The sequence below is a fragment of the Bacillus rossius genome, chromosome 1 (assembly GCF_032445375.1).
Source record: "Bacillus rossius redtenbacheri isolate Brsri chromosome 1, Brsri_v3, whole genome shotgun sequence".
In the NCBI taxonomy this organism is placed as follows: domain Eukaryota; kingdom Metazoa; phylum Arthropoda; class Insecta; order Phasmatodea; family Bacillidae; genus Bacillus; species Bacillus rossius.
In genome coordinates, this window is record NC_086330.1 from 116,340,012 (window position 1) to 116,366,471 (window position 26,460).

The 26,460-nt window shown below is 35.7% G+C and overlaps 2 long non-coding RNA genes across 2 annotated transcripts in view; one reads left to right on the forward strand and one right to left on the reverse strand.

Annotated features, from left to right (window-relative positions):
- The window catches only part of LOC134542881 (uncharacterized), a 53,064-nt gene extending 43,438 nt beyond the window's left edge, over nucleotides 1-9,626 (reverse strand). The window contains exons 1-2 of the long non-coding RNA XR_010076864.1: nucleotides 9,401-9,626; nucleotides 4,802-4,952 (exon numbers count right to left, since the gene is read on the reverse strand). This is a non-coding gene — a long non-coding RNA (uncharacterized LOC134542881). The remainder of the gene's footprint in view (nucleotides 1-4,801; nucleotides 4,953-9,400) is intronic.
- LOC134542876 (uncharacterized) lies at nucleotides 2,350-7,685 on the forward strand. The gene is made up of 2 exons (XR_010076863.1): nucleotides 2,350-2,608; nucleotides 5,136-7,685. It is a non-coding gene; the product is annotated as an uncharacterized LOC134542876 (long non-coding RNA).
- Nucleotides 9,627-26,460: the final 16,834 nt, after the last annotated feature.

Here is a 26,460-nt window from a genome sequence, read left to right on the forward strand (position 1 = left end):
GATAAGTGTGTTTTGAAAATAATTTTTAATGTATTTAGTAAGTTCCCATTTTTTACATGTTCTCCTGTGCTGCTTCAGTACAAGTGCACCTTGTGCAATAAAGATAAATGATTCTGTATAATTTTTAAATTTACCATGCTAGGTTTAATATGTTTTCTTCGTGATCAGCACAAATGCAGACTGTGACTAGGGAACAGTGCACTTTGTGTAAAAGCCATGTTTGGTTGTGTTACTTTCTATAAACTACGAGGCTAGTGAACCATGTTGGGGACGATGACCCACGACAATCGTTGGTTGAATGTTGCCATCGTCCGGGTTCTCGTGTTCCAGATCCGGCGTGGTTCCTAGCGGGAAGGCTAGTTTTTTTAGTGAAATTGTATCCGGGAGGGCATCAGGCTAGATCTGTGGCTAACCACGAGTTGGTTCGATGGGTGCGAATGCCCTTGCATGGCCCGCTAGGACTGGCGGCGGTGGACATTGTTGTAGGAATCCCTGGCTATTGATACATTGCGGGCCCTACACAGCATAACATGCTGATTCCTGACTGGGTTAGGGAACTTCACACAATAACTTACGTACGAGTTCGATTTTGCACAATCGTATACACGTCGCTCACGGAGTGTGTGGAGTGGACGTTTAACTAAACGAATAGTTACACTTGCATTTTACAGTCACACGATGCACATTAAATTTCCCTACAAAAACTACACAAAATTGACACTGGGCGCTCTGATGCGCTGTCGCTAATATTAAATCCTCACACCAGTCGAGGTTGAGGGGGAGGTCCATTGGACATGGCCAATCCCGTTAAATTGCGAAACGGCGATACCTGGGTCCACCTGTGTGGGCCGCGGGTCGCTATTAAATTTATTATAAGTCTTTACATTGTTGTTGCCGGTGCCTGTGCACTCGGCGATTGTCCCAAAGTCTTTGGTGGCGGGAATCGGCCCGTGCCGTATGCTGCACTGCCCCGCGTAATGCTTTGTGCGGGGAGTTTAAGTTTAAGCGGCTGGGTTAGGCCCTACACCGTAAAAAGGACCGGGTGCGCACGGGGAGTTTAAGCACAAAAAGGTTTTGTAGAATGACTATAATTACCAGTAATAAATTTCGGTGAAGACAAAAGATGAGGACTCCCCGTGGGACGCAGGTCCGCCCCGGTCCGCGATTCATTTGGTACTGGTGTTTTCACTTGGCGTGAGGGGAGGCCTCAGCGCCCCTCGCGCCAAAGTTTCTAAAGTTCCGTTATTCGGAAATTATTATATTAATATGAGATTGAAAGTGGCTCTAAATGCACACATTAAATAATAAAAATTAACCTAATACACAGATACTTTTTAGGGATTGGACTCAACAAGTTTGCATTAATTAAGTTTGAATAATGTGAGTCACCCTGGAGACTGTTCGTCACTTGTTGACTGCTCCTGTGACGAGTGATACACAAATATTGGGGAGGTCATAATTACGTCACACACTACTTTATTTAATTTAGGCTGAAGGCCGCAGGGGAAGCACTCACAAATGTATTAATAAAAATTCACACGTGAGTGACCCGTGCACTCCTACGTCACACTTCCATTGGATGGGGTTTTTAATTAAAAGTGTTGTTACCATTAAATTATGTTTAATTTATAATGCACAGGGATCGCGGTGGCTGGTTAATTAGAGCATGGTCTCTGATTTTACCTGTTGTGCCGTTGCTCACCTGACTCGGGTGGGCCTTGGCTAGGGGTGCGTTCCATTACCGGGGTCGGATACTGGCGGTTGCAGGTCGGGCTTTAGGGTGGGCTTCGGTCGGACGACGTCAAAGTCATGGTATATTCTGATTCGCCTAGGAAAATTTAAACTTAAGCCAGAATCAGAAGGAGCATTAGGCCTCAAGAGAGTTCACAGAATTTAACTTTTTGAATTTGTACTGGTTTAGCAGAAAGTGATAGAACATCATTGCTTGTTGTTTGCTTTCAATTTATTTTCTTTTGTTGATTGTAAAAGTTGTTATTTTAGGATTTCGAAGAGGGGTGGGATGTATCCCTTCACCCTTTTACTTTAACGCCCTTGCTAGGCGCACCCCTAGCAATGAACATATGGCATTAGGTGATGGCTAATTTTGTTTGCATTACTAATGAAAAAAATATGGTTTTATATAATTCTCTTCCCGTGATTATAAATATAAATGTTATAGACTTTTTTGCATTTAGTTACGTAAACTCCTACTATTGTTTTAACCTTACCACTTAACTGTAAATAATGAAGAAGTGTAATATACGAAACTTCTTGTTTTAAATACGTGCTTGAACTTATATACTTTCTTTATTATGGAAGAATTACGTTTAGATTCGTACGTATATTTGTCAAGATTTTCAACTTCTTACATTTCTTTGACTCGTCACCATCTACAACTATGTACTATGTTGATAATATTAAGTGCTCACTAATCTCTGCTGTTTATGTGTTTGTTTTTAACATGTCAGCCGTTTTGGACGGTTAGTTTTTGAAGGCCTACGAAATTGCGAAGTGTTGGGATTTGCATCTGCCTAGAAGTTAATATTTTCAGAATAAGTTAGTGACTACAAACGTTTACTTGGTTAATATATATTTGGAAGACTGTCATGTAAGTTATTGTATATTGTATATTGTATGTGCTGTTTTTTGTATGTACAGTAAAATTTTATTTCAGAACTGTATTTCATTACAGTAAAGGTAAGTTTTTTGAATAGTTCTTAAACATAAAAAAGGTATATTGTTTTCAAAATTATTATTAACGCGCTCTCCCTTGAATATTTTGCTGCTTTATCCGTACCTAGTTACAACTTTGGTTTTGGATAAATTCTTTGAACATATTTCATTTCCTCTCCCTGTGTTAGTTATATTTTCTTACGAGCAGTTTTATTTTTAATATAGGCATGCGTTTTTTATTTCCAAAATCATTTGTAAATATGAAAATCATTGTTGATTTGTGAGTGGGGAGGGGATACATCGAGGTTTTTGCCACCTGAACATTGTTGACACTACTATGCTCTCGAATTTCTTGACTTGTTCATGATTTGTCGTAGTTCCAACTGGAGAGTTTCATTATACAAGATATGTCCACAAGTAACTCCTGCTTGTCTCACGGCTAGCAAAACAAATGCTGCGTAAAGCAACTGCGCATGAGTGATAGAGCAATTATGTAGTATGGGGCATGTATTAATGGTACTTCACACATTCTGAAATTAGCATTGTCGCAGCTGTTGAAGGCTGTTATTCCAGTTCTTGCCAACTGTAAAGTGCAGTCAGTGAATGCTTAGCATTACTGTCAAAAACTGCAGAAATTGTGACGGGCCAGGTAGTGTAGTGTGGGATGCTTTGTGCAGGTTTTGTCTTCCTGCACGTAAATGCTAGGTCACACATGGCTCGACGGATAGCAAAGCTAGTGCAGGAGCTAAGCTGTGAAGTGTTTAGTTAGCCACCCTACAGCTCAGACCTCGAACCCAGTGATTTCCATTGTTTCCAACACCTCAAGAAATTCCTGTCCAGTCAGCATCAGGTGTTTTGGGAATGACAGAGGTAAAGATAGTTGTCTTGCAGTGGTTCGAAGCCCAGGTGGCAGACTTTTACGACACAGTCATTCCAAAGTTGTTCCCAGGGTATGACAAATGATTCAGTTCTGGTGGTAAATATGTTAAATAATAGTTAAACAGTTTCTGTAGGTATGTGTTGCAATATATATTTCCTTATAATTTTGTTTTGTTCCTGTGAGTACAGGCCCCAGGGTTTGTGGATGTGCCTCGTAAGATAAAACACATAAAAATATGGTTGATACACTTTCAATATGAATAACTAAACATATTATATTTCTCTTTATTTCTAAGTGACAGCACATGTGACAATAGTTTTTGTAAACTATGTGTCACCTACAATTAACAATAGTTAGTTGGTATTTTCCCTTTTTGTAGTATCCTTATTCATGTGACTCTTCATTGAATTTACACACATGTATATATAGTTGTCATTAATTATGGTTCATTAGTTATTAAATATATTTTTGTTTTTAGGGAGAAATAAATAAAAGATGTCATGTACACATACTTATACTTCATTAATTATTGATTTTATATTTACTGCAGATAATTGTTTATTCATTAAAATACAACATTTGCTTCAATTAATATACTAATATTATTTACAAATAAAACCTAAGACCTTCCTTTCAAATTGGTACTGGCTAAGTGCTATGGGTTATTTGGTACTTACGTATTAACGCTACCGCAGCTACAGATTTGGCAGTTTTTAAGTGCCGCCAATCTACACCTAAAATTTTTTGTGAAAAAGCATAAAATAAAACACTGGTAACCTTTCCAACTGTCAGAATAAATTGTGCTACCATCTGCAATGTTTTCAATAAGGTAAGGTTGGCTACATTAAAACAGCTTTCAAACGTTGTGGACAGTTGGTTGGGTTAGTATAGCTACATTAAAAATATTATAAAATATTTCTTATGGTTGCTTAGGAATTACCAATTTATGATGTAGCTATCCTGACCTAATCAACCATTCACATGATTTCACACGCATTAGCGCAACTTCTGCTGTGGTGGCGTTAATACGTACCGGTAAGTACCTTTTTTTTTTAAATTTATTTTTGCATAGTACCTATTGTACCAAAAATATACATTGATCCTATGATATTTATGGTATTCAAATTATATATTAACAAGTATACCTTTTTTTGTTGTTCTGAACAGTTAGCAACTGAAAGTGCCCAAAATCATATGCAGGTATTAATTACATATTGTAATTGGAATATTTATACAACCTAGTTGTACCTGGTTTGGTCTTCATATTTGTGCAGAAAAATATTTTTTTGCCAGCCTCTCATTATTGTAATTAATGTATGGCAGTTGTTCTTGAGAGATTTAAAAACTTAATTGGTCTAGTTACGTAAAAAGCAGGCAGATCGCTGCAAATGTAGAAAACCTGAAAACAACAGAGGAAAGAAAGTGTTCGGAAATACCATGAAAAGTCGGGGAAATCACACAATATTATTAGCATCTGTAGTGTAAAGGAATAGGATGTACTATTTTATTTTTGTTTCCAACCAATATACTGTATGTATATGAACTGAATTAATTATTCATAGCTTTATTGTTTGATTTTCAGTGGCATATGTGTAATGAAGCAAAATATGAAGTTCCTGCTGTGTAATCCAGTTTGATAGACCTCACTTAGTGCTTCATCTAATGATGTAACACAACTGTTTCTTGTTGCTGTGAAACTACTACACCTTCAAGTTCTATAAGGTAAGCAGTAATTTTTCTTTATTTTTTTTTTTAATAAAACTACTATTTTAAAATGATCACTATAGTGGTAGGCTGTTTCAGAATAGTAAGGATATATGTCCTCTACCGACGCAGCGTTAACCAAAGGTTCCTTAAGTTTCAAGGCTGCATTCAATGAGGAACTTGCAGTGAAAGAATATTCAGTCTTTATGATAATAACAGCGTATCAACAAAGTAATATATTTGTGGCAGTAATTTATTTGTGTTTAGAATCTTTAATTTTTCATGAAATTTTCCATTTGTGAAGTTTAAGTTGATCGGTTAACAGTAATAGATAGACAGATCTGTGGACAACAGTCTGCCGGCTAAACAAACAACTGTCATCACATTTATACTAAACCAGTGCTGCAAGCTGCTGAAGAGCTACAAGGATGCATGAAAGGCTGCATTATGGATACTTTAAGAATCCTTGAAACTGTTTGCAAGGTCAACAAAAATGGGTGATGCTCTTTAAGTCTTCTCGGTAAGGTAGAGTAAACTATATAACTATCTCTCTTCTACCTATTTTCATTTTAATTGCTTTTAAGCACATGTTCCACGTAGAGTTTAAGGGAGCCAATTCTTTGCCACACTAGGTGAAATAGTGCCTCTGAGAGGGATTTTGTTTAGCAAGTCTCTGTCGCTACATCGAGAGTGCAAACATTTTGCAAGCTAGCACAGAACAATCTAAAGTGCTAGGCATGCACATAAAATATTGCAAAAGAAAACACTGTTGATATTCAAAACACAGTACACACCATTTAAAAAAATCCTTAAAAAATTATTCAGATCACTTAATAAAATAACATATGCTTCTATATTCTTAGTTTACTGTAAGTTATGTAAAATCCCAAAAATAACAGATACATTTTTATTCCATTTTTGGTCCTTTATTAATAAGTGCTATTACAAAAAAAAAATATATTTGTAGTTAAAGTTTGAATGCAAATAATATGTCACTTTTTTACTATTCAGTATTTTCTTGTAATTATATGCTAATCTGGAATCACAGTTCCACGATGGGCCCGACATGCTCAGTAGCCATTGAAATACGAGTTCGCAGTGACATTACCCCTGCAAATTACGCGTCCTGAGTGCCCACAAGGAATAGATTCTATGTCTAATTTTGTCGTGTCGCCTGACAGAAAGCAAAATAGAAATGGATAGGAACCTTACAGAATTTAACTTCAAAAATATTTACCAACTTGGTAAATTTTTATGCTGAAAAATGAAATTTCATTTTACATGTGAGTATACTTTAATATTTGTAACTTGCCTTCATCTGTTTATATAAACAGATACCATTGTGTTTGTGGTCAATGTTGTAGATTGGTGAAGATTTAATTTAGGAATGGACGAGTTTGTGAATAACTTGTAATTAATAAAGTTCAGACTCATGGTATTTTGTATGAAATTGGGTTGAAGGACTACAAAAATTAGCCATAAAAGATAAAGCGGGCTGAGATTTCATGTTCATTTTCTCTTCTACACTGTTTTTAGTGCATTCTATACTGCATATTATGCAAGTACTTGGCTTGGAACAATTTGCCAACAGCCAAATCAGAAATCGTCAGGTTAATCTTTTGGTATTGTGACCCTACGCTATTAAATCTGTCGTGCTGGAATGCTGTGTGACAGTTTGTTGGATTTGTTGTGATGTGTTCGTCGTTGCATTGTTTATGACTCTAGCTTTAGGCTAATGAAGGTAAATGGTAAATAACAGCAGTTTTTTTATGATCCAGCTACCGTCTACAAGTGGTTACTTAGCTGTATGTATTTTTGTTTGAAACCATAGGTGTAATTGGCATGAATATCTTAGCTGCCATTTGACTATGACTAAGAAGAATGATTAATGTATCTTTTATCCATTCTTCTGAAGCTACAAAAAATTTATTGACATGATTAATTTTTAAATAAATGAAGCACTTACAGATCTGTTTTTTCCTTACTTATTGACAACTTTTCGTAAGGTTTCTGTAATTTTAGTAAAAATTATATTGGTTTCACATATATTTTCACTAGTGCAGGTTTACATCTAAAACCTTTTGTCAGACATTTATAAATAAATTGAAAAAGTTACCATTTTAATTGTCCACCAGTGGGCTCGAAAGCTAGGGTCCTAAAGTGTGTAGTCAAAGTTTGTCAGGATTGATTCTCGGCTGGTTCAGAAATTGTTCTAATTTATTTTTCCCTGGATCATAATTAGTTACTCGAGTTCCTTTGCTCTCACGCTATGAAAGGCAACTGAAAACATCCACAAAAATCTCTCTTTTAGCATCTCGAGTGCACCTAGGTTACAATAACCACATAACCACAATGTTCGCTGCCACCTTGTGAGTCTGAGACCGTTTCTAGCTGCCCCGTTCTCATCACAAGACCTAAAAAAAACAAATGCAAATTCCCAAAAATATCCTACTTTACAACTACATATGTGAAATGTGGAGTAAGTCAAATGACCTATTCATATTCCTGTTTCATTCCTGCATTAAATAATAAACAAATATTTAGGTCTTATTTTTTTATAAACTAAGTGAGGATTATACTGATGTAATTTAACAATTCTGACTTCTACTTAGCTTGTGGATTAAAATCATGCCTGTAAAATCATTGATGTGTCCAAACCCAGAAGCTAAGAAGTAGTTAAAAACCTAAGCCTTATAAGTCTGCAAACACTTTTGATTTATTTCAATTTAACATACAATTTGTATGAATTTATTCTATCATTGACATTATGATATAGGGAATAGAATCCAAATGAAAATGGTGGTGGCCATTTATTGGGACCTATTATGCTTAGAATAATTACTGGAAACCTTAGGAAACAGAAATCAGGATGTCCGGAACAAAACATGTGTCATCTTGCCTAAGACTGTAATAGGAGAATGTACCAATACTCTCTTATGGAAAACTTGCCTGTTAAACATTGGAATGGAAAAGCTTTAGTGTGGAAGCATAAGAGACATTAACAATTATCTTCTATGATTGTTGAATAGAATGGCATCATGTCTCTAAAGTAAAAGTTTCTATAAATTTGAGTTGATTCGCACTGAAACTACTCAATTTATAATAGTTTGGTATGCTAATTAGTCTTTTATTAGAAGGATTGTGTTTAGTGGCTCATACTATTTTGCATGAAGTTAGTTTAGTTTTGATTGTATTACCTGTTATTATTCTGACAGGTAATAGATTGTTGTTTGAAAGAATTATGTTACTATACTAACATACATATTAACTCATAAAGAAATACTGCACTTTTCACAGTGAGCAGCACTACTTTTCAAATTACTGAAACAACTGCAACACTATAAAAACCTACGCACCAATTCATTGTCATACAAACTGCTCACTCATGTAGCCCTGTAGGGCAATTTTTCTTCAGACTCCTGGATTCCTCCCTTCCCTGGCTTTAAACCCATCAACACTCACCCCTCATTGGTGTGCACATGTGCCATCACAGAGTGAGACAATTGGCTGATAAAAAATAGTTGTCCTAGTGAAAAGTGCTTTTAATTCACAAATGTAAAAGCGAGGGCTGCAGCCTATAGTACTATACCAAAAACAGCACCTGCTGTTTCCGTATGGGACCTTTAAGATTGGTTAGGGCTGTACTTACCACTACATTTTGCTTTTGGATAATTTTTTGAATTTATTTAATTTGTTCATAATTTATTCAGTATTTCTACCAGAAAGAAAGATCTAACTTGATTGGAATCTGAAACTGGACATAAACTTAGCCGTGTCATACCTACAAAAATTTATTTGTAAAACGTGGTTACTTAAGTTCATTAGGGATACAATGTAAGCTTTCAAAAGTAAAAATTACCATACCTTATCTGTTAGCTAACATGTCACAGATGCTTAAAATTTTGTCTATTTGAATGAAAACAAGCAGTCATGTCTTTATTAAAGCTAAAAAATAAAAGTAGTAGTCTTTTAAATGCCAAGTTTTAATCATTAAGAGTGTGCTTAAGTTTATAATTACCTACATCCTTCATCTTTACATATGCAAAATATGATGCTAATCATTGCCTGTAACAGAGGTGATACACACTTTCATGCCTATTCCTATCAGCAATTTAATAAGGAATTAATTCAGTAAATACTCACGTAATGTTTTGTGTAGTGTGTACATGTTCAGTAATCCCATTCTTTCATCCATCTGCACGAATCATTCTTGTCTTGAGCATTACATTGCAAGCCGATGGCCCACCAGCTTCCAGCATTAACATCAGTGAGAAAATTATACAGATACCATGTTGGAGCTGTTGGTTCCTGGTGTCTTTGGCGAGACTATCTTTAATTGCGTGTTGAATGTGGGATTGTTCATTGTTTGTTATCTTGCAAGTTCGCAAGTTCAACTGAAAGATAAGCAAGCTGTACCTGATGGTGCTTGGCACTCAAAAAACTCTTAAGGAAAGGGATACAAAATCTTTAGTGCTTGCAGATGTATTGAATATTATAAGTTTTGAGCTAACTGTGTACTGCTTCCAGTGGATTTAACATTAAAACATGACAATGCCTGAAACACTTTCAGTTTGGCATAGTTCAGTGTGCATGCTATTCACAATAGTATTATTGAAGTTTTGCATTACTGTATAAGAAAAATGTTTTATATTTCTAAATTTCAAAATGCGAATTTCTGAATTCTCCTGTAGCTCTACTTAAACAATTTCGACAGATGACTGGAAAAGTTTCTCCAGGAAAGATCCCTTGCTACCTTTAGTTGAACTACTTTTAAAGAAAAGCAATGAAGTAACGTGTTATTATCGGAAAGACCCTTCTATGGTTAAAATTTTTTAATGGGTGTTCTTTTGTTGAATGATCAGATATTGTAAAAACAGTTGAAGATAAATATTTTTTAGTCATGTTGTTACATTTATTATAAGGCAATTAAGTATCTTACAATTTTTTTACTTTATAAATTATAAAAATGATTGGCTATTAAAATTTTTGAATGATTTTTCAAACATGTGAAAACTTTCAGTGTATTTCAACAGAGTATTCATTGTATTTTAAGTAGAGTTTAATAACTAAAAGGACAGGAAACTTGTACATTTTGGGGTCCATTGAAATGGTATGTTTAGTCCTCGAAACAAGCAGTGTTTGACTTGGATAATAGGACAACTTTATTCTTCATAAAAAAAATTTCAAGTTTAGTATTTTTTTCCATTATCCAGTAAACTAGATTTTTCGACTGTATAATTTTGTTTTGGTGGATTCTCAGAATTGTAGCAATTTCTTATGGGTCTTGTACCTCTTTTGCTTATAATGGCGTGGTGAAGTGTGGATGTTGATGGGTCTAAAGCCAGACCCACATGATACCCATTTCCTTAGCAATTTTCAAACCTATTTTCTGTTAGTGTGCCTGCTCTCGTGTAGGTAACTTTTCAGCTCCCTTCCAAGGGGTCTGGCTCTGGGTATAAAAGTTTCATATCTCAAGTTTTAGCCAAAACCGTCAAAATGGCGGATTCAAGTGTAGCAATATAAACCCATATATATATATATATATATATATATATATATATATATATATATATATGGGGATGTAATGTCATGGTATGCCATATGAAACTTTATATCCTGGAATATATTTGGTGAACTAAAATAGTTGTAGAAAGAAGTAATCACAAGTTTTAAAATACATAATAAAAATGTATTACAGTATTAATATATGAATAACTTTGTCTCCATCCCAAAGAATGAGAGACTAGGTAGTGTAGTGGTGTAGCTGGGGGGGGGGGAAGAGGGGTGTTTTGAGTGGTAGTTTATGATGTGGTTCAAAACCTAGTCACTGCTAAGCCTTTTTTATTTTGTTTATCTTATTTTTATAATATTATTAAATACATAGCTCAGACCATTGGTTTCATTATTTTAATACTAGATATATTTATTTTTACTTTAGATACAATTAAATTATGTTCACAAGTAATTTAAACAAAAAAAAACAATTTCTCTAATTAAAACTCCAATGTTTATTAGGAATGACTGTTCATAAATTATCAATGAATAAACTAACACTTCATAGAAACCCCCACCTGTTAGCTTAAAAATATATATATGATTTTCCTTCACTTTAGATTTAAGTTTTTTATTCAAACTAAACTTTTTTTTTTTGTTGTCACTGGGTTACAAAAATTGTTAGTTACAATTTCTCAAAGTAAGTAGTAAAATAAGTTAGTAAATCAAGTAACACTTAAAAATATGTGAATTGGTACATTTTTTACTATCACAATGAAATTAACACAGTTATTACTGTGAATTGCTAGATTAACAATTGTCTTATTAATGTAATATTATAAATATATTATAAGTAAACTACTTTAAAGCAAACCCAATTTTGTTTGTATCCTTTAAGTTTTATATTAATAAATTTTTAAACTAACCTACCAATAAAAAAATAAAATTTCGTTGATTTTAAAAATTGCTCTGTATTGATTTAAAAATTAAATAAACTTTGTTCTATTTTTTTGCAAATGAAATATAGAAAATAAAATATGAAAAAATCATTCACTAGGTTACAGAATCTTTAAAATAAACAGCTGCAATTTTCATATACTTTCAGTATTTGGGTAAATGGATAGCGACATGTTTAATGTACCCGGATATGCTTGCTTTGGTCGGCCACTGTGTTGGCTGGTTTTCTGTTTGCATTCTAGGTATCGTGTGTATGGGGTAACGAATCCTTTTTTTCTTGTATGCTATACGAACTTTTATGAAAATTTTTATACCCATGGGTATAACAGAAGTTATAGCAGAAAATGGGCATCGTGTGGGGTGGGCTGAAGGCCAGGTTTTTATAGTATGTAAGAATGTAAGATGCATAAAGTCCAATAATGTAGTTTTAAAATACTTCTTCACTAACTATGTGAGTTGCAAAAGTGCAGCACAAACATTAATCAACTTTGAACCTCTTGAATTTTGACTTGTATTTGAAGTGAAGTTTTTCGAAAACTTTTAAGACTCAGACATTATGTGCATAGAAGAAAATGATGTTATGATTATTAATTTCACGTTTTTTCTTGTTAAAAATTAGCACAGTAAAAAAAAATTTAATAGTGAAAAAAAAAGTATGTTCTCATGATAAACATGAATTATCAAAAGATGCCCGGGAAAGAAATTTGTGTTCTAATGATTTACAACGTCAAGTTTTAGGGGTGATGGCGTCTTGCGACTTGCGTGTTTTAATAAACCACCGTGATTTTCTTGCGTTGGTAGTGTTTCGCGTCATTGCTTTCCTTGCGCAGTTTGTAGGGTAGAGTGGGGGAATTCCGATCACTTAAGCAAGATTGTCCATATTAAGACAATTTGTTACGGAAAGGAGGTGTAAAACAGAATATATATTCTCCTATATTATGACTTGACTTGTGGGTATTAGAAATAAAGAAATTGTTATTGGTTTGGGGAAAAAAATTTTTTTAATAAGTCATATGTTTGGTTGGAATTACCCCGACATTTGGGTAATTCCGATCATTTATATTCACCAAAATATTTAAATTATTTTGGACATATGGCTGTCACTTAACTAATACTAAAAGCACAAATAAATGCATAGAACACTACAAGCAAATAAATTAAAAAATTTTCTGTGAAAAAAAATTGTTGAGACAAAATAAGAATTATGTAAATTATAGCTGATAAAATCAACTCTTAAGTGATTGGTATTTATGACTGACAATAGTCACAAATATAATTGTCTGGTGTATCAAATCCAGTGCACTCTGCATGAGCCCACTCTGAACACGAAGTGCACCTATACCAAAGTTCATTGTCATGTCTCTCATCTCCACAAAGAATGCAAAAGTCTTTGGCATTGCTTATTGTTGGTTCTATGTCATTACAAGGATCAGCAACTGCATCATCTTCTGAGGAACTAACTGGAAGTATCTTCTTACGACATTGTTTCTTTTTTGTCCGGGAATCTGGGCCTAAGTCTCCATGAAGTCCTTTCTTCTTTCTTATTCGAACTTCATTATTTTTACAACAGCCCTTTTTACCCTAGCATCTTCAAGACATTTTTTTGCGGAGTTGAAGTTAGGATCTGAGAATGCATTTTTCTTCTAGGCCTTGTCTTTGACTCTATTGTGACCCGAGAAATTATTTTAGGAACTGGAGCCACATCCTGGAAAGAACACAAAGGTCCATCACAACTGGAATGTGTAAAATCCATATTGGGCGAGACAATTCTGTTCCCAGTAGTTGAATTTGAAATAACAGGAGAAGTGACAGTGGTAAAATTTTCAATTCCTCCTTCTATGATAGACCTATCCACCTCTTGCAGGTTACTGGGAAATAATTCCTCTTCAGAAAAAATATCTGGATCTAGAGGGCAAATTCCAGTTTTCCGAAAACCATTGACTGCCTTCTCAATTGTTGCTACCTTCATAAACACAATGTTAAAGAGTCCTGAAAGTTCATCTGGACTGAGTTTTTCGTGGGGATGATTTACCATCCATCTTCTGCATGCTTCGTAATAGGCCTTCTTCAGTGGTGCATAGAAAGCAACATCCAAAGGCTGCATTCTATGGGATGTGTGTGGAGGCAGAGACAACATAATTATTCCATTGTGACGACAAAATTCATGACTCGAGAGATATGTGGCTGGAATGGTTGTCCAGAACAAGCAAAACTGAATTGTTAGGATCTGGTTTACAAAAGGCACTGAAATGTTGTAGCCATGCTAAAAATAGTTCCTCATTTATCCAGCCTGACTTGGAACACTGATACAAAGAACCTGGGGAACCATCTGTCTTCATAATCTTGCTCAGCCTTTGACATGGGTAGATAAACATTGGTGGTGCGAAAGAACCGCTGGCACTCATTGCACATACAACCGTCACATTTCGTTCCCTTTCCCAGCTGACTGATGTTCCAAATCTCTTCTCCCCCTTTTTGGCGAGTATCTTGCCTGGATTTTGGACAGTACTTATGCCAGTCTCATCTACGTTGAAGATCCTGTCATGCGAAAATTTGTGCTTCAACATTATGCCTTCCAAATTATCATAAAACAATTTGACTTCAACTTTATTGAACGCTGTAATCCTATTGATGCTGGTTGCTTGTGGTTGTCGGAGTGATATGCTGGGATGTTGCCTCATGAAATCTTCCAGCCAATCCCTTCCAGCCAATTTACTTTCCATGCAGAAATTGTGTGTAATCTGCATTTTCTCAGCAAAAGAAAAAGCTAGCTTTCTTAGGTCTGTCATTGTGATCCCATAAAATAATTTTGACAGAAGAATTACATGATCTGCAATATCATTTTCCTGTGCAGCGTTAAATATTGGTGGTTGTCCTAAATTAACTTTTGAAACATTACCTGATTTCAGTCGGTCATGAACAGTGGCGGATCCAGGATTTTGGCTTGGGAGGGGCTTGACCCAGCTGAGGCTAAGCTTTATCAAGGCAAACACTAAAACAATAGTGGACCCAGATGCTTTTGGAAGGGGCTTGAGCCCCTTAGCCCCTCCCCCCTCTGGATCCGCTACTGGTCATGAAGTGTTGCATATGGAATTCCATAGCATTTAGCTGCTTGCCGAATTGATTTCCTATTTTCCTCTATGGCTGTAACAGCTGCAGTCAGTGATTCAGAATTCTTTGAAGCTTTTTGTGTGTTTCGTACTCTATGTCGAGGCATCTGTAAACAGTGTATTACATAATTGTTATTAAAATATTTTATATTATTAAAATATATTGATGAAAATTCTATTTGGGGTTATTCCGATCCCGAATTACCACGTGTAAACAAACTCGCATCTTCTGTAACTTACGGTAAGTTAAAACAATTTGTAAGTTCATTATTATTAACATTAACCCTGTTTACTTGTGTACAAATAATTGCAGATTTTACTTATGGCTACTTTATTACCTACCTTACATAATATGATCCAAATTTCTTACACGAATTATCGACGAAATAAACAAAACACTCTTGCGGCTGTCTCTACGCAGGCAGAATCGCGCCAACTATCTGAACGTGCTTCATTTATCTTCCGCAAGAGCGTAGCATCGTACAACCAACTCAAATAAATCGATATTTCAGAGATCGATAGTGGTCGGAATTACCCCGATGATCGGAATTCCCCCACTCTACCCTATACCTGACCTAAAGCTCGATGAAATAAATTTTTTGAGCACCTGGCGTTTAAAGTTGTGAAGTTTTTAATTGCGAATCTATGTTCTTAAATAAGGAACGATCGGCTGGTGCCCTGTTGTCGGTTATCGAAACGTTCGACGAGGTGAGGTCGCCACTGGCGTGGTGTGTTCTGTTCGTTTGATGAGCAACTCTTCGACCAGCAACGCACATAAAAGAATATTGCAGGCGTAGGGAGTGGAGTATCTTGTGATGTATTATACCACAGAAACGTCCACGGCTGCTTGTATAATGGCTCAGGCAGCAGTCTTCAGCCTGTTCTACTATGACACGGAAACGAAGACGGATCACTTAAACGGAGACGGATCTCACGGTACAGAGATTCTACAATAGCACGCAGACGGAGACTGACCCGCACGGATTAGCTCGGCAATTCTTAGCTCTTCCGTTTATGTTGCTCCGTGCGACTATAGAAGCCTAGTACTTGGCTACTGTGGTAGCCATGCTTATTTATGTTCGAAATACGCCAACAATTGTTTCAAGTACAAGAATATCTAGTGTTCAATTATTTGTCGTTTAATCTTATTATTTAACGTATTTAAATCGTAAACAAACAAGGCTACCATCGCAGCCAAATTCTCGGCTTCTTGTAGTCTGACGGAGTAACGTAAACAGAAGAGCTGGACATTGCCGAGCTAATCCGTACGGGTTCGTATCCGCATGCGTGCAATTATAGATACATACTCCTTGCCGTGAGATCAGCCTCCGTTTACGTGATCCTTCTCCACTCCCGTGTCATTGTAGAGTGAGCCTTACCGTGACTCGTCGGTCTTGTTCATCACCTACTGCTAAAGCGAGAGTGGTTTTATATTAGATTATTTCATAAACTGTCCCGTATAAAGTACCTATGTTACAAGGGGGTGGATTTTATGTACTCTTATTAAGTTTTTTTACAATCCGCAATAATTGTTAATATGATGTCACATATTGCCTAACCTCCAATATATTCATTTCAGGACCTTGAAAAGATTGGCCTCGTGACAGGTAACTCTGCACCTTCTGCTGTAATGCTGAATTGTTTGATTGCGTCTTGCAAATAATGCTATATCATCATTAGAGGTTTTTTTTTTGCGTAATTTAGAAACCCGATTGCACAGTTGTGATTACAAGCAGAGGGAAGCATTACTCCTATGACTAACCATACACGTGTCAGCTTAATGTCAAAATCCATACTCACTGCTGTGGAAAGTCGCACTCTCCTATGTGAAGGCGAGAAGAAATTAAATACTAAACAGTGCTCTCGTTCAGTGTTTGGGGGTTCAGAACTTTTTTTTTGTAACTGAAACATCAAGTGCAGGGTCATCGATTATATTTGCTGAGATTCGTAACTGTTATTGTAAAATAAGTATTTAATGAATATTCATGTATGGTGTCTTAAATGTTCATGAAAATTTAAAGTTTTAGTACTACCTTAGTACACTTAGATATGGGAGCCATTTTAGTCCTGGTGAATTTAGACGGTTTTAAATTTCTTGCCATGTTTATGGAAGTGCCCACAGTTAAAGTGGCAATTGCTGCAGCGACCGTCTTAAAAGTTAGGGCTGTCCACGGGTGGGGGGGGGGGGGGGGGGGGGAAATTTATGGCGCTAGTTAAGCCATTAAGAAAAAAAAAATTCGGGGGAATTTTAAACACCTGGGGGGGGGGGGAGGAAATATCTGTTTATAAGAAAGAAAATACAAACTGTATAAAACTTTTATGAGTTGATATTAATTGCCCCTAACGTGTAATATTTCGCTTAGTATTTTAGTGTTGTATTTGCATTTAAAAACGATTTTGATGGACTAATTTCCAAACAATGTACTGTGTTAGAACCACCGAACCACTTGGTTGAACACTTTCAAGGTCATGGGTCAATAACTGTTTGGGGAAGGGGTCGACGACGATTGGTGTAAGGGGGTAGGTATTGGGCATCCCAGCTTCAAGATGCTGTGTGTTCCTTGTCTTCTTAGCGTACGAAATGTTTTTAATTCACCCTAACAGAGAATATGGAAGTCGTGTGACCTTGTGCGACCACGAGGCTTGAATAGCCGCGTGTGCATGGAGCGGGTGAAGTCGCGAGACAACCCTGTTCACTCCGCGTGGCGGGATGTGGACCTGTCAACAGTAGAGTCAGTTTGTGCTGTGTGATGAACTGAAATTGCGTGTTGCAGTGCAACGGAAGTGAAGAGATTGGCAAGAAAAACCTCCAGATAACAAATTCTTTAATCGGTGGCTGAAACAGCTAATGTATACGAATCAGAAAACGTAGCATGCAATTTGAGTACCGTCTATTACCAGAGTCCATATCGAAGTCTACTAAGTTATATCTAAAACTTAAAACTTTCCTAAACTTTTATTGGACCGCCACACTTGTGTAGCAATTAAATACTTATTTTATTAAATTAGTTTAGAATCTCTGCAATAATTCCCGTTGACACTGTAGGTATGTAATTAACTGTTAGATTGGTAACGAAGGACCTTTTTTTTTTTGTTCACTGCTATGAATTCAGTTGCGAACGCGAGTCGAGATAGTGTTCAGATTAGTTATCGAGCGGAAGCCACTGGCCAATGCTACTCCGTAAGCGGCCTTGGTGTTGGCCCACTATTTGCAAGGCTGTGCAGACGTAGTAACACATTATTGTGTTTGAATACCCATATATTATGTAAAGTCATTCATAAAATTAAATGACAAATATGTTATTCACCCATGCTGTTAGCTGCTACTAAGCAAAACAGAAAAAAATATGTTTGTTCGTTTGTTACTCAATTACATCCAAGCGACGCAATTAAATCAAAATACGTTTGGCATGTAGGTAATGTGGGTTCCCAACGGACCATTAATTATTTCATTCCAAATTCTTAAATGATCCTCGCAATACAATTTATGTTTTTGAATTTAATTAATGGCTCATTATTATTCTCTCAGCAACTAAAATATTTACAAAGAGAGAACTAGAAAACGGTACCTTCTTTAGTAACATAATTGAAAAATAAACCCTCAACAACGGGTTAAAACAACAATTGGTTAGATCTAATTATTTACTTAACCATTCTGTTGTATTGTGAATAGTAGGTCACCGTGCAGGCCTTATTTTTATTTGTGATCGCGGGATTTATATTTAAAAAAAAAATTTGTTTTTATTTTTTGTTTGTTAATGTTAAAGCTGTTTAGAATACTGGAATTTATGTTTATACCGAAACTCTAGATTTTAATTCGTTTGTATGAATATAAATAATGTTTTTGTTTCGTACAAATTCAAAATAAATATTCGGGAAAATTACAGCAGACATTAGCTTCCGCATGAAAAATGTGTTTTATAACCTTCACAAGACATCGTGAAGTGCGAAGCGCTCGTGTTTTTCCGGGTGTAGGCTGTGCAAGTTCTTTCTCGTGCGTACACAGCTTTGAAGCATATATAATACATAATTCTGCATGCGTGTTTTCATTTGAGTATGTACTCAATGGCATTTGGACGATACATAAATAGTAAAAAGTTAATAAGTTCGTAAGGTAACTCCCAAAATTCACTTATAATGACACCATCGTACTCGACCATCCAGTGCCATATCTGCGTACATCATCGACATCTGTGCTCATCGATGGTTAGGAATTTAACACGCTACTTCTAAGTGGTTGATGTATCATTGTAGCCATTTAGCCTTTTATTCGTGTTCTTAATAAATAATTATTTTATGTTCACCTAGATAAAAGGTTGAGTGGATGAACCTTTTAACTAACTTTGAAAGAAGCTATGTGGAGATGGTTCACAGCGAAAGGAAGTTATAAGTGGATTAATGTGATACTGGTCTTACTAAATGACTATAGTTACAGAAAATACGGAATAATTGGTCTGGGACCTCTGAATGTGAAAAGCTACTCACTCACGAAAACTGTTTATTCAAATTCAAGTAAACTAGGGGTAAGAAAACTTAGAGATAATGTTGGAGAATTTGTACGTATTTCTAAATATGAACGAACATTCGAAAATGGGAATACACGTAACTGGTGAACCGAAATATTCTGTGTTAGAAAAAAAATACGTAATTACCACCCGAGATGTTATAACTTGAAAGATTTACGAGGTTAGATGATACGTGGAAGATTCTACGAATAAGAAATTCATCCTACCATGTACCCAAACGAATATTTGATAGAGCAAGTGATATGTTGGAAAGATGATCGATTGTTTGTAAAGTGGCTAGGATTTGATAAATCTGAAAAAAAAAAAAAAAAATTGGATGAAACTACTAACATTATGTAAATCATAATGGAGTAAAATTTGTTGTAAATTTTAATGTTAATAAATGCATGTATGAAGTAAATAATTATTTTTTTATTTATTTCTGTACTGTTGGAAACTTTTCACTAGTTACTAGGCCGAGACGCTCGTCGAAAGTGCTTAAAATTATATTAGAAGGTGGGGGACGTGTGGATACAGGACTAAATGACACAGGTATAAGGGCTAAAAAGGGTCATTGGGAGGGGGAGGGATAGGTCTGCTGATGTCAAAGGATTTACTTCAAAGGTGTGTGACTTGGGTCGCATGGACAGGACTGGAATATAGAGGGTAATTGGGGTGGGAAGTGTTCAACCATTGCACCTTTAGGACATTTCATTTGTAGTTGTCAACAGAGCTAATAAGATGTGTCGTGCCAGCTATGAGTAAATTGTTGTGGAGGAGTCCTATGCGAGCTGAGATAAGGCTAGCGACCAGGAAGATGATCTTGCGATGGACGAAGACGAATAGTCCGGGGAAGACATCGTGGATGTACCTGTGAACACTACCACTCTGACTGTGGAGGATATTGCTGCTGCGATGGGAGGGATATTAGCCATGTATCTCGATCTATCGTCTTTGGAGCTGTGTGCTCAGATAGTTGTGTGGGCAGAGCATTTGATGGACAGTATGGAAAGTGCTGCGGAGCGGGCTATTGTGAAGGTGTTCGGTAACGCCCTCTTGAATGGTATTGTGTTAGCGAGGAGAGAACATGGTGTTTAGGTGTGTGTTTTGTTTTTATTAAATTGTTTTAAATATTTTTCATATTTTATTTATTTCGAATTCCTGTTCTACAATTTTCAAAATATACTATTTTCATGTGATGTGAATTGCATTTCGCAGATACGGTAATGGCTGAGTTGAATATTGTAACTGAATCATATACACTGTGGCGGTCAGACATTAAGTCTAAATGTAAAATTTTATGTGTTGATATGGTCTCTCTCGTGGAGAGGGAACATATCTAATAATCTACAAATAATAATCGTCATATTTGTTTGTAACCTAATATCATTGTGCACAAACAATTAAGGCGGCATGTGTTTTTACTTTCATTAAAAACCTTACGAAAACGGATTTATATGTAAACATTTATAATTTATTTCTTCCATGCAGCTTTTTAAACACGAATACTCAAAAATGTTTCTGCTTATAAGTGTGAAATGTAAATGCACACACATATGCACACACGCGCGCGCTAAATTAAAAATATCTGCTTCCATGCAGCTTTTAAACATAAATTTTCAAATACGATAATGATTAGAAGATACATTAATTAAATATTACTTGTGTGTTAGGACTCTAAAAATGTTTGGTGTTGATTAGTGTAACATTTAGGATGGAGTAAATAATAAAATAAAATATGACGGAGAAAAAGTAAGTTAATTTTTGCTTAGTAATTTTAAAATTATTATTACTTTACTTTTACCATTGAATCCGCAATGTAGAGATAGTTAATATGATTTTTGATCTATATCTCAGACCGCATATAAATATTATATATGATTAAGTCTTTAAGAAAAAAAATGGTTTTCACAGCCACCACCATTAACATAATGGTAGAGGATATTGTGGATTGATTAAAAAAAAATTGGTGTATTTTTAAAATTGTGGATTTGTTTGGCCAATAAGGTTCAGAAAAACACTGGTAGGAAATAAGAACTTCGACCTTACAAGCAAGAGGATCCAACAATCAATGACGATGTTCATCAGATAAAATCAAGGTGGCGGTTCCCACTAAACAAAAACAAGATGGCTGCATCCAGTTTGGGGTAAATTTTTATTAAAATGTATTTAAATAAGTTTTTAATTTTTTTTAATTTTTTTAATTATTTGCAATAAGAAATGTTTTTAAGATGGATGTGGATGTAACTAAAAGGGCAATGTGCTGGCGTTATATGTTCGATGATGATGCTAGCGTAACGACAAGTGCAATGCGCAGGAGTGGGGCGTTCGGTGATGTCTTCGTAACGAAAAGTGCAAAGCACTGGAGTGGGGCGTTCGACTAAAAAAGGTGTAAATTTCTAGAAAATAAAATATGGATGTGACATAATTCAAAATGGTGGAATGTTCTAGAAAACAAAATGGTGGATTGAATCCAAAATGACTATGAGGTTCAAAGGTCTAGGTCATCCAAATTGGCCGCAGGAAGTTACAATCCATGATGGTTGCCGGAAGTGATGTAGTCTAAGATGGCCGCCGGTTACCTGAAACCTGACTGTATATCCAGTGCCCTAGGACACGCCGAACCTACCTACTTATGCAAACACAGAAAACCAACCAAAATAAGACAATATCAAAAGTGTAAAACATATCACAGAAAAATTCCGTGGAAGGAATTAGTCAGAAAAAACTATTACAGTAATGATGGACACAGTGTGATGACGACGAGACAATTGAAACAGAACAGCAAATGAAGACAGAACCGTCATTGGACAACACAAAGACAGATACCAACGATTATACTTAACAGATATTCGGTCTCCACAACAACAACAGCACAGACGAACACATTTCCTTCCATGGTAATGTTTCTGTGCTGTCTTATGTTTTCAACTATATGCATGGTTGATTTTGGCTTGTTTTTTGTGTTTGCATATTCATGTTTGTTCACAGTTATCGAGGTTCCTTATGACAAACAGTGTAACCAGCAATGGTGTATGTCCAAAGTAACCTCTTGAATCAATCCACCCCATTGCAATAACCATTCAAAGAAGGTAAAGAAAGACGAAAGATCTGTAGGTAGAAATATTTGGGAATGAATGATGCAAACATGTGATCCGACATTGGGAGATCTCAGCTATACTGCGTAGTGAGAAAGTTGACCTTCCTTGATGGGCTCAAGCAGAAAGAATCTGCGTGCGCTGCTGTGGGCAGCTGTTTCCTGCTTGGCTCGGGACGCCACCGCCTCCATTGCTATTTGCTCCCTGGTGCTCGTCCAAACGCGTTCGGCGTCTCCAAACGAAGATCAAGTGGCGTAATTGTCCGCAGCTGATCTGTTGACGTTCTGGATGGATGGAAGTTCTCCAGTGTGAACCGTGATGTCGAAAGTGGAGCGTACTGTTGGTTTGTACACAACGCCGCGAGAGTAACAAGCTGTAGTCTAGCAGCACATGTTCTATAGCAGACATCCACACAATGGTTCCCTGGTGAGTGATTAAGGGCTTCAGAAAAAACCACGCAATTTAAAAACTGCTGAAAACATCCTAGTGGAGTCTGTTTACGAAAAGCCTGCTGAGGGCGAATAAGTAGTTTGGTTTTGTAAGGGTTGGTCACCTACGGGCATATATGCTTATGTAGCCTCTCGGACTAAACACTCGAGGACCAACACTCACTCAGAAAATTAACCCAAGTATTTTAAAGGTCTGTATTACTGGGTTAAAACATATAAAATGGTTAAATATTTTGGGCGCCGTGTAAAAAAACTTTAAATGCAAAATCTACTGACTCTGATTACCTTTGAGTCATAAAAGAATAACATACGATAAAAGAAATTTAATGTATTAACACTGATTTCATAGAAAACTATCCAAAGTAACACTAATCTTTACCATTAAGGTATTCAATGTTTGCGCACATTTAATCCAAAATTGAATTTATTTGACGATATTTTAAATAACACAATCAGTAGAACATTAGCATTCAAAGAATATTAAGAGATCTGGTAAACAGTCTCACTCGTGTATGAATTTACATTAAATAAATTGTAAGTTGACTTGAAGCAAACAAAAGTTAATTCAAGGATTAATAGTCAACTTTGTGCACTCTGACTAAAACTCTGGTAGAAAAATAAAAGTAAAATTGAGAATCTTATTAACATTACGGGAACCACTGAGCTTTTTGTTAGGGTAAAATCAACAAAGAAAAAAAAACTATCTAAATTAACTGTCAGATGTACTAGCAAATTTACATGTGTACAAATTGTACTAGTACGCTCAGCTGTACTAAAAATATAATTTAAATGCTAAACACACAATTATCACAAAACACCAAAATAAAACTAATCTGAATATACTATAATTACACAAACAAAATCCAACACCATACCTTGAGGTCCATTGATTTACATGTATGACACTTTTCGGTGGTAATGTCGACAAAATCGTTCAACCTTTACTGCAAATCAGGTACAGTCCAAAAACGACGTCCGAAGTAGTGGAACCCTGTTGGTACCGACGATCTGCTACTCTTGAAGATAATTTGCCGTCGTACAATTTAGCGTCCTCGTTCACAAGAATGTCTATAACGATGTCTTCAGAATTGACCGGTATGATAGTGCCTCTTCATTTACGTATGCACTAATTTTGTAAACGGTCCACAATAGAACATTATCAAATTTTAACAGTTGACACCGAGGGAGAGATACAAACTTGAAATTAATATAAATAGAAGAAGTTCTACACACTCAAAAGCAGCTTCTTCCAAACTCTCACTAGGACGAAGTTTTTGTAGTCGTCTGGCAGTCTTCCAACGTTAATATTATGAAAATCTTATCAATATTTTCTCACCACTTCGCATACTAAACCATTCAACAGCAATAGCGATATAAATTTTACAATTTTAGTGGTAATTAAGGCTGTTTGTACTCAATAACTTATCCCTTGTACAATAGTTATGTTAATCCTTTTTAATTTAAACTTTGTTCTCTCGAATGGTTTTTTTTTAAGAAAACAAAACCTCATACTTATGTCCATAGCATAATTTAGCTGGTGATACCAACTAGCTGTACATATTGGTTTTGAATAAGTAAAATTAATCATAGAATAATGAAGAAATATCAATACATCTAATAAATTGATGCGAGTTTTTCTTTACAATAAGCAAATATCGTAGAAGAACAATATAGGAAAGTCGCCAAAAAAAAACGGGTGACACGTTGTGCAGCGCATTCTATTGGCATGTCCTGCTCCTACAGCGTAAGCGCATTTTGGACAATGTTATTTTAGCGATTTTTATTTCACATTTTTTAAAGGTTTTCTTCAGTAGTTGTAATTTATTATGGCTGGAAAAATTTGTTCAATGTTTGGTTGCAACAACTACGATGTTGCTAACTGTTCGAAGTCGTTTTTTAGATTTCTGAAGGACTAAACACTGTAAGTAACCCACTCCACTACTTCATAACCATGAGTAACCTTTGTATGGTTAAAAATTTTCACTTATTGATAGGTATACCAAATATTGTTATACTGTAGGATTAGTTACTGAATAATCTTCTTAATATTTCTCAAGGTGCAAACAGTGGGTGTAGAAATGCAAGCTAAGTGACTTGGTTTTGTGCTCAGAAAGAATGGACCTGGTCATTTTAAAACCAGACGCATTTGCTCTGACCATTTCAAGAAAGAGGATTTTAGTAAATCATCTAACCTGCCATCACAAGGGTAATAACAAATATATGTTAATTTTTAAATCTTTGAACATTTGGTTAGGTTTGCTACATTTACAGTATATGCTGTAGTTTATCTGAATGATGGGTTAGGTTAGGCTGGGTGCAACACAAATCCTGTAAATTGGGTAACTTTCGGACAGGGAGACTCCTGACGAAATAAAAAAAAAGGAAAGGAAATTACGTTATTTGCATTCTAGACACGTCCCTGAGTTTAATCCTTAAAAGTGCGTTTTTAAATTTCTAATAGTTTGGGATAAATCACACTTCATATCTTCCAGTTTAAAATACTTGTGCTTTAATGCAGCAGCTACCATTGTTACAGCTATTACAGATGTTGCATCAACAAGCATAGGCAGATTTAGGGAGGGGTGTTACGTGCCTCCCCCCCCCCCCCAGAACCTTAAAAATTTGCAAGGAGTTTAATACAGTCCCGCTAAAATTACGTTCATTTCGATCCTTGTGCGCCCCCCCCCCCCCTCTCCTGAAACATTTTGTGCCCCCCCTCCCCCCTCCCAGAAAAATATCCTGGATCTGCCACGGTCAAAAAGGCTCATTAAGTCTTAAATTTTCTCTGTTTTATCTGGGGGAAAGGCGGTGAAAAGTACCTAGAGGTAGACTCAGCTGTTGCACAGTTTCCCTGCTTTGTTTATTTTAATTCATATTTCTTGATTTCAAGAATGGTATATTTTAGTTCCTCTCATTCTATTTAATGACTTAACTGTACGTAACTGCTATATTTCAAGAGTTCATCAGTATTTACTTATTTCAACAGTTGTGAAAATTTTGTTTGCTACATTAAAAAAATTAAAATATTAGGTTAGCTACATTTATTATACTGTAAATTTTTTGAACAGTTTCTTACATTGTGTTAGCTACATTTAAGTTATTTTAATTTTTGTAAATGATTATGTAAAACTAGCGATATTGAGAAATCTCACTTTTGTTTTTGGAACAAGTATATCTCTGAATTTTTTTTGTATATTTTGAATTTTTATTTCAGATGAACTCTTCCTTAGGAAATTACCTGTTTTTAATTTTTTCGCGGAATATTTACTAAGTAAACGATATAGTGCATATTTAATTGTTAAATGCTGTCTCAACTTTGTCCTTTAGTTTGTCTGTTATGTTTGAAATGACATCATTTTTCAGATCTATAGTCAATAAATCTTTGGAGATTGTAAAAAACGTGTTCTGGTTATGAAACACTGTTTTAATACAAATACAAGGATGGTAAATTCATTTCGCGATGACAAAAAGTTTTCAAAAGACGAGAGAATAAATGTGCCGTTATCGCCCAATATAATACACGGAAATTTTAATTTCGCGGGCGTTCTGCAGGACAAGCCGCTAGGATCGCTGCAGTCATGTGTCGCCAGC